The sequence below is a fragment of the Pseudophryne corroboree genome, unplaced genomic scaffold (assembly GCF_028390025.1).
Source record: "Pseudophryne corroboree isolate aPseCor3 unplaced genomic scaffold, aPseCor3.hap2 scaffold_2658, whole genome shotgun sequence".
Taxonomy (NCBI): domain Eukaryota; kingdom Metazoa; phylum Chordata; class Amphibia; order Anura; family Myobatrachidae; genus Pseudophryne; species Pseudophryne corroboree.
This window is the reverse complement of record NW_026969319.1, coordinates 37,744-45,111: the sequence shown is the minus strand read 5'-3', so window position 1 is coordinate 45,111 and position 7,368 is coordinate 37,744. Positions and strand designations below refer to the sequence as shown.

The 7,368-nt window shown below is 35.7% G+C and overlaps 3 non-coding genes across 3 annotated transcripts; all 3 read right to left on the bottom strand.

The window, feature by feature from the left end:
* Nucleotides 1-1,465: 1,465 nt before the first annotated feature.
* On the bottom strand, nucleotides 1,466-1,558 carry TRNAI-UAU (transfer RNA isoleucine (anticodon UAU)). Its single transcript is given in 2 exon segments — nucleotides 1,466-1,501; nucleotides 1,521-1,558. It is a non-coding gene; the product is annotated as a tRNA-Ile (tRNA).
* A 1,710-nt stretch (nucleotides 1,559-3,268) lies between these two features.
* TRNAI-UAU (transfer RNA isoleucine (anticodon UAU)) lies at nucleotides 3,269-3,361 on the bottom strand. Its single transcript is given in 2 exon segments — nucleotides 3,269-3,304; nucleotides 3,324-3,361. It is a non-coding gene; the product is annotated as a tRNA-Ile (tRNA).
* A 2,619-nt stretch (nucleotides 3,362-5,980) lies between these two features.
* Nucleotides 5,981-6,073, bottom strand: TRNAI-UAU (transfer RNA isoleucine (anticodon UAU)). Its single transcript is given in 2 exon segments — nucleotides 5,981-6,016; nucleotides 6,036-6,073. It is a non-coding gene; the product is annotated as a tRNA-Ile (tRNA).
* Nucleotides 6,074-7,368: the final 1,295 nt, after the last annotated feature.

The window sequence follows — 7,368 nt, the reverse complement described above, 5'->3', positions numbered from 1 at the left end:
GGATAAAATATAAACTCTAGTGATGAGACACTTGCTGTAATGACTTCCAACTCATACGGGACTTAAACCCACAACCACTGGCTTAGGAGAACAGTGCCTTATCCATTATGCCAGTGGTGCTTACTGATGTCCTTATTTAAGACTGATAGGTTTTTAATAGTCAATTATTTATTTTTGGGAAAAAATTGAAGCTGTTTACTGTGTTCTTTGCATTACCAAGTCCAGCAAGAAATGTGCTGGTACTATCCAGAGCTGTCAGTATAGATTATCATGCTATATTGCAGAAAATCAATTTGATGCAACTGCTTTACCAACAGTATGTTAATCTTTTCCATTGCTGTTTTGTTAGCTGACTGAAGGAAGATATGCAGTGCATTTGAACCAAAGCAGATGTGTGCTGACAACTTAAATGCACAATCATGTTTGTGTTTTTTCTTTCTTTCTTCCATCCTTTGTAATATCATATTAAATATTAAGGTAGCAGTTTATAATCAATGACTAATGACATAAGAAAAGGAAAAAAAACAGTATACAAAGATGCTCCAGGTGAGGCTTGACCTCACAACCTTGGCATTGCTTAACAGATACTGTCTTATAAGTTTCACGTGCTGACCAATTGCGCCACTGGAGCACTTTGCAGCATTAATTGGTTATGCTAGATGTGGATTTTATTCAATACAATCAGTACATTCGTAAGAATTGAAAAAGAAAATCATTTTTGGTGATGAATGATGAGCAACAAAGGAACATGCATGCCAGATGGCACTTGAATAAGCTGTCCACGGTGATAGAAAAGGTTTAAAAAACAACAACAACAATGTTATCATAATAAATGTCATATTTTAGCTTCTGTGGTCATTTTTTACAAGCTAAACACTGCAAGACTGTTTTACAGTTGAAGCAAGGATAAAATATCAACTCTAGTGATGAGACACTTGCTGTAATGACTTCCAACTCAGACGGGACTTAAACCCACAACCACTGGCTTAGGAGAACAGTGCCTTATCCGTTATGCCAGTGGTGCTTACTGATGTACTTATTTAAGACTGATAGGTTTTTAATAGTCAATTATTTATTTTTGAAAAAAAGTGAAGCTGTTTACTGTGTTCTTTGCATTACCAAGTCCAGCAAGAAATGTGCTGGTACTATCCAGAGCTGTCAGTATGGATTATCATGCTATATTGCAGAAAATCAATTTGATGCAACTGCTTTACCAACAGTATGTTAATCTTTTCCATTGCTGTTTTGTTGGCTGACTGAAGGAAGATATGCAATGCATTTGAACCAAAGCAGATGTGTGCTGACAACTTAAATGCACAATCATGTTTGTGTTTTTTCTTTCTTTCTTTCTTTCTTTCTTTCTTTCTTTCTTCCATCCTTTGTAATATCATATTAAATATTAAGGTAGCAGTTTATAATCAATGACTAATAACATAAAAAAAGGAAAAAAAACATTATACAAAGCTGCTCCAGGTGAGGCTTGAACTCACAACCTCGGCATTGCTCAACAGATACTGTATTATAAGTACCGCGCGCTGACCAATTGCGCCACTGGAGCACTTTCTAGCATTAATTGGTTATGCTAGATGTGGATTTTATTCAATACAATCAGTACAGTCATAAGAATTGAAAAAGAAAATCATTTTTGGTGATGAATGATGAGCAACAAAGGAACATGCATGCCAGATGGCACTTGAATAAGCTGTCCACTGTGATAGAAAAGGTTTAAAAAACAACAACAACAATGTTATCATAATTAATGTCATATTTTAGCTTGTGTGGTCATTTTTTACAAGCTAAACACTGCAGGACTGTTTTACAGTTGAAGCAAGGATAAAATATAAACTCTAGTGATGAGACACTTGCTGTAATGACTTCCAACTCAGACGGGACTTAAACCCACAACCACTGGCTTAGGAGAACAGTGCCTTATTCATTATGCCAGTGGTGCTTACTGATGTCCTTATTTAAGACTGATAGGGTTTTAATAGTCAATTATTTATTTTTGAAAAAAAATTGAAGCTGTTTACTGTGTTCTTTGCATTACCAAGTCCAGCAAGAAATGTGCTGGTACTATCCAGAGCTGTCAGTATGGATTATCATGCTATATTGCAGAAAATCAATTTGATGCAACTGCTTTACCAACAGTATGTTATTCTTTTCCATTGCTGTTTTGTTGGCTGACTGAAGGAAGATATGCAGTGCATTTGAATCAAGGCAGATGTGTGCTGACAACTTAAATGCACAATCATGTTTGTGTGTTTTCTTTCTTTCTTCCATCCTTTGTAATATCATATTAAATATTAAGGCTACAAGTTTATAATCAATGACTAATGACATAAGAAAAGGAAAAAAAACAGTATACAAAGATGCTCCAGGTGAGGCTTGAACTCACAACCTTGGCATTGCTCAACAGATACTGTCTTATAAGTACCGCGTGCTGACCAACTGCGCCACTGGAGCACTTTGCAACATTGATTGGTTATGCTAGATGTGGATTTTATTCAATGCAATCAGTACAGTCATAAGAATTGAAAAAGAAAATCATTTTTGGTGATGAATGATGAGCATCAAAGGAACATGCATGCCAGATGGTACTTAAATAAGATGTCCACGGTGATAGAAAATGTTTAAAAAAAACAACAACAATGTTATCATAATAAATGTCATATTTTAGCTTCTGTGGTCATTTTTTGCAAGCTAAACACTGCAAGACTGTTTTACAGTCGAAGCAAGGATAAAATATCAATTCTAGTGATGAGACACTTGCTGTAATGACTTCCACCCCATATGGAACTTGGACCCCCTGTCTTAGGAGGGCAGTGACTTAACCATTATGCCAGTGGTGCTTACTGATGTTCTTATTTAAGACTGTTAGGTTTTTAATAGTCAATTATTTATTTTTGAGGAAAAAGTGAAGCTGTTGACTGTGTTCTTTGCATTACCAAGTCCAGCAAGAAATGTGCTGGTACTATCCAGAGCTGTCAGTATGGATTATCATGCTATATTGCAGAAAATCAATTTGATGCAACTGCTTTACCAACAGTATGTTAATCTTTTCCATTGCTGTTTTGTTGGCTGACTGAAGGAAGATATGCAGTGCATTTGAACCAAAGCAGATGTGTGCTGACAACTTAAATGCACAATCATGTTTGTGTTTTTTCTTTCTTTCTTCCATCCTTTGTAATATCATATTAAATATTAAGGTAGCAGTTTATAATCAATGACTAATGACTTAAGAAAAGGAAAAAAAAACAGTATACAAATATGCTTCAGGTGAGGCTTGAACTCACAACCTCGGCATTGCTCAACAGATACTGTATTATAAATACCGCGCGCTGACCAATTGCGCCACTGGAGCACTTTGCAGCATTAATTGGTTATGCTAGATGTGGATTTTATTCAATACAATCAGTACAGTCATAAGAATTGAAAAAGAAAATCATTTTTGGTGATGAATGATGAGCAACAAAGGAACATGCATGCCAAATGGCACTTGAATAAGCTGTCCACAGTGATAGAAAAGGTTTAAAAAACAACAACAAAAACAACAATGTTATCATAATTAATGTCATATTTTAGCTTCTGTGGTCATTTTTTACAAGCTAAACACTGCAAGACTGTTTTACAGTTGAAGCAAGGATAAAATATCAACTCTAGTGATGAGACACTTGCTGTAATGACTTCCAACTCAGACGGGACCTAAACCCACAACCACTGGCTTAGGAGTACAGTGCCTTATCCATTATGCCAGTGGTGCTTACTGATGTCCTTATTTAAGACTGATAGGTTTTTAATAGTCAATTATTTATTTTTGAAAAAAGTGAAGCTGTTTACTGTGTTCTTTGCATTACCAAGTCCAGCAAGAAATGTGCTGGTACTATCCAGAGCTGTCAGTATGGATTATCATGCTATATTGCAGAAAATCAATTTGATGCAACTGCTTTACCAACAGTATGTTAATCTTTTCCATTGCTGTTTTGTTAGCTGACTGAAGGAAGATATGCAGTGCATTTGAACCAAAGCAGATGTGTGCTGACAACTTAAATGCACAATCATGTTTGTGTTTTTTCTTTCTTTCTTCCATCCTTTGTAATATCATATTAAATATTAAGGTAGCACTTTATATTCAATGACTAATGACATAAGAAAAGGAAAAAAAATAGTATACAAAGATGCTCCAGGTGAGGCTTGACCTCACAACCTTGGCATTGCTCAACAGATACTGTCTTATAAGTTTCGCGCGCTGACCAATTGCGCCACTGGAGCACTTTGCAGCATTAATTGGTTATGCTAGATGTGGATTTTATTCAATACAATCAGTACAGTCATAAGAATTGAAAAAGAAAATCATTTTTGGTGATGAATGATGAGCAACAAAGGAACATGCATGCCAGATGGCACTTGAATAAGCTGTCCACTGTGATAGAAAAGGTTTAAAAAACAACAACAACAATGTTATCATAATTAATGTCATATTTTAGCTTCTGTGGTCATTTTTTACAAGCTAAACACTGCAGGACTGTTTTACAGTTGAAGCAAGGATAAAATATAAACTCTAGTGATGAGACACTTGCTGTAATGACTTCCAACTCAGACGGGACTTAAACCCACAACCACTGGCTTAGGAGAACAGTGCCTTATTCATTATGCCAGTGGTGCTTACTGATGTCCTTATTTAAGACTGATAGGGTTTTAATAGTCAATTATTTATTTTTGAAACAAAATTGAAGCTGTTTACTGTGTTCTTTGCATTACCAAGTCCAGCAAGAAATGTGCTGGTACTATCCAGAGCTGTCAGTATGGATTATCATGCTATATTGCAGAAAATCAATTTGATGCAGCTGCTTTACCAACAGTATGTTATTCTTTTCCATTGCTGTTTTGTTGGCTGACTGAAGGAAGATATGCAGTGCATTTGAATCAAGTCAGATGTGTGCTGACAACTTAAATGCACAATCATGTTTGTGTGTTTTCTTTCTTTCTTCCATCCTTTGTAATATCATATTAAATATTAAGGCTACAAGTTTATAATCAATGACTAATGACATAAGAAAAGGAAAAAAAAACAGTTTACAAAGATGCTCCAGGTGAGGCTTGAACTCACAACCTTGGCATTGCTCAACAGATACTGTCTTATAAGTACCGCGTGCTGACCAACTGCGCCACTGGAGCACTTTGCAACATTGATTGGTTATGCTAGATGTGGATTTTATTCAATGCAATCAGTACAGTCATAAGAATTGAAAAAGAAAATAATTTTTGGTGATGAACGATGAGCAACAAAGGAACATGCATGCCAGATGGTACTTAAATAAGATGTCCACGGTGATAGAAAATGTTTAAAAAAAACAACAACAATGTTATCATAATAAATGTCATATTTTAGCTTCTGTGGTCATTTTTTGCAAGCTAAACACTGCAAGACTGTTTTACAGTCGAAGCAAGGATAAAATATCAATTCTAGTGATGAGACACTTGCTGTAATGACTTCCACCCCATATGGAACTTGGACCCCCTGTCTTAGGAGGGCAGTGACTTATCCATTATGCCAGTGGTGCTTACTGATGTTCTTATTTAAGACTGTTAGGTTTTTAATAGTCAATTATTTATTTTTGAGGAAAAAGTGAAGCTGTTGACTGTGTTCTTTGCATTACCAAGTCCAGCAAGAAATGTGCTGGTACTATCCAGAGCTGTCAGTATGGATTATCATGCTATATTGCAGAAAATCAATTTGATGCAACTGCTTTACCAACAGTATGTTAATCTTTTCCATTGCTGTTTTGTTGGCTGACTGAAGGAAGATATGCAGTGCATTTGAACCAAAGCAGATGTGTGCTGACAACTTAAATGCACAATCATGTTTGTGTTTTTTCTTTCTTTCTTCCATCCTTTGTAATATCATATTAAATATTAAGGTAGCAGTTTATAATCAATGACTAATGACTTAAGAAAAGGAAAAAAAAACAGTATACAAAGATGCTCCAGGTGAGGCTTGAACTCACAACCTCGGCATTGCTCAACAGATACTGTCTTATAAATACCGCGCGCTGACCAATTGCGCCACTGGAGCACTTTGCAGCATTAATTGGTTATGCTAGATGTGGATTTTATTCAATACAATCAGTACAGTCATAAGAATTGAAAAAGAAAATCATTTTTGGTGATGAATGATGAGCAACAAAGGAACATGCATGCCAGATGGCACTTGAATAAGCTGTCCACAGTGATAGAAAAGGTTTAAAAAACAACAACAAAAACAACAATGTTATCATAATTAATGTCATATTTTAGCTTCTGTGGTCATTTTTTACAAGCTAAACACTGCAAGACTGTTTTACAGTTGAAGCAAGGATAAAATATCAACTCTAGTGATGAGACACTTGCTGTAATGACTTCCAACTCAGACGGGACTTAAACCCACAACCACTGGCTTAGGAGTACAGTGCCTTATCCATTATGCCAGTGGTGCTTACTGATGTCCTTATTTAAGACTGATAGGTTTTTAATAGTCAATTATTTATTTTTGAAAAAAGTGAAGCTGTTTACTGTGTTCTTTGCATTACCAAGTCCAGCAAGAAATGTGCTGGTACTATCCAGAGCTGTCAGTATGGATTATCATGCTATATTGCAGAAAATCAATTTGATGCAACTGCTTTACCAACAGTATGTTAATCTTTTCCATTGCTGTTTTGTTGGCTGACTGAAGGAAGATATGCAGTGCATTTGAACCAAAGCAGATGTGTGCTGACAACTTAAATGCACAATCATGTTTGTGTTTTTTCTTTCTTTCTTCCATCCTTTGTAATATCATATTAAATATTAAGGTAGCAGTTTATATTCAATGACTAATGACATAAGAAAAGGAAAAAAAATAGTATACAAAGATGCTCCAGGTGAGGCTTGACCTCACAACCTTGGCATTGCTCAACAGATACTGTCTTATAAGTTTCGCGTGCTGACCAATTGCGCCACTGGAGCACTTTGCAGCATTAATTGGTTATGCTAGATGTGGATTTTATTCAATACAATCAGTACAGTCATAAGAATTGAAAAAGAAAATCATTTTTGGTGATGAATGATGAGCAACAAAGGAACATGCATGCCAGATGGCACTTGAATAAGCTGTCCACTGTGATAGAAAAGGTTTAAAAAACAAAAACAACAATGTTATCATAATTAATGTCATATTTTAGCTTCTGTGGTCATTTTTTACAAGCTAAACACTGCAAGACTGTTTTACAGTTGAAGCAAGGATAAAATATCAACTCTAGTGATGAGACACTTGCTGTAATGACTTCCAACTCAGACGGGACTTAAACCCACAACCACTGGCTTAGGAGAACAGTGCCTTATCCATTATGCACA